Raw genomic sequence first — 1,530 nt, 5'->3', positions numbered from 1 at the left:
GAAAAAAAAACTAGCCACCACTACCAATGTCCTGGGTGTAACTCTTCTACACTCCCAGGGGCCTAGACACAGAGCCCCCTAGAGGAACCCAAGATGAAGGCTCACACGAAAGAGGAACAAAACTTGGCCTCACCATGCAGGTGTAGCCCCAAGAAACAGCGGCAAATGGGCAGACTGACAGTTAACTCCTATAGCCTGTGCCTAGAAGCCCCGCTATGAAAAATCCAGAGCCCAACCGGCTGAGGGACAGACTTTCCTGGCTGGTTAATAGTATTTAACTCTTGAGAACCAGAAGCCAATGAGGGCTGGGAAACGTGCCCCAGAGAAGACTGGTGAGCTGGCCGGGAAAGAATTGGACATGATCCCTGAAACCCATGGGAAACGGGAGCCGCTGGGATGACTTATAAAGCTGTACTCTCCAGCAGTGACGCCTGGGAGAGTCTCAACAGAGCTGCTGTCATTTATATCTCGTTTCGGGTGTGGCCCTGCTGACCTGGGCTGCCGAGTCAAGGGTCTTCCTGCCTTGCTCCCTGGCCCTCGCTCAGTGCCTAGCCTGAGACACGGGAACTTGGGCTCACTGGGGTCCAATGATCTTGCCCACCTTCTACAAGGGAACATCCAGAACCAACAGGCTTAAGCCTGAGGGTCCTAGAAACAGTCACAACTGCTCTGGTAACAATGATAGCTGTACACTCAGAATAACACCTACAACAGCTGCTCATCCCCCTTCACCAAAGATGCTTTTCTCCTAAGCATGGAGGAACAGAGAAGCAAAGCTGCGCAGGAACAGTTTCCTCTGTCAAGCAGGAGACAGCAGTGCTGGCCTAGACCTTAAGATGAAGAAACGCAGCCCCCAGGTTGTCACAGACCTCGTCTAAGGATGGGGTGCATTTTGGTGAGCAGGTAAAGAAGACCTATGTCGGCTGGGGTGTTGCACACGTGTGGGGATGAGAGGGCACTTTCCTGGAGCTGCTTTTCTCCTTAAACCATGTGGGTCCTACAAATCATCGGGTTTAGCAGCAAGCACCTTTACTTGCTGAGCTAGCTCACCACTAATTTTGGTTTGGTTTGGTTTTGGTATTTGTTTTTTTTCAAGACAGGGTTTCTCTATGTAGCCCTGGCTGTCCTGGAACTCACTTGTAGGCCAGGCTGGCCTTGAACTCATAGAGATCCTCCTGCTTCTGCCTCCCCTGGTGCTGAGATTAAAGGTATGTGCCATCATACCCAGCTCCATTTAAAATTTTCAGAGATTTTTTAAAATAATTTTTATTTTATATGTGTTGATGTTTTGCCTGCATGTTTGTCTATGTGAGGGGGGTCAGATCTTGGAAGTTAGAGACAGGTATGAGCTGCTATGTGGGTACTGAGAATTGAACCTGGGTCCTCTAGAAGAGTAGTCAGTGCTCTTAACCACTGAGCCGTCCCTCAGAGATTTATCTTTAATTGTGAGTAGGTGTGTGTGTGTGTGCATATGGATATGCACGTGGATAGGCCCCAGGCATCAGATCTAACTACTGAGCCATCTATACA

This window comes from Microtus ochrogaster, chromosome 8 (assembly GCF_000317375.1).
Source record: "Microtus ochrogaster isolate Prairie Vole_2 chromosome 8, MicOch1.0, whole genome shotgun sequence".
NCBI lineage: Eukaryota > Metazoa > Chordata > Mammalia > Rodentia > Cricetidae > Microtus > Microtus ochrogaster.
Note: the sequence above shows the minus strand (reverse complement) of the source record.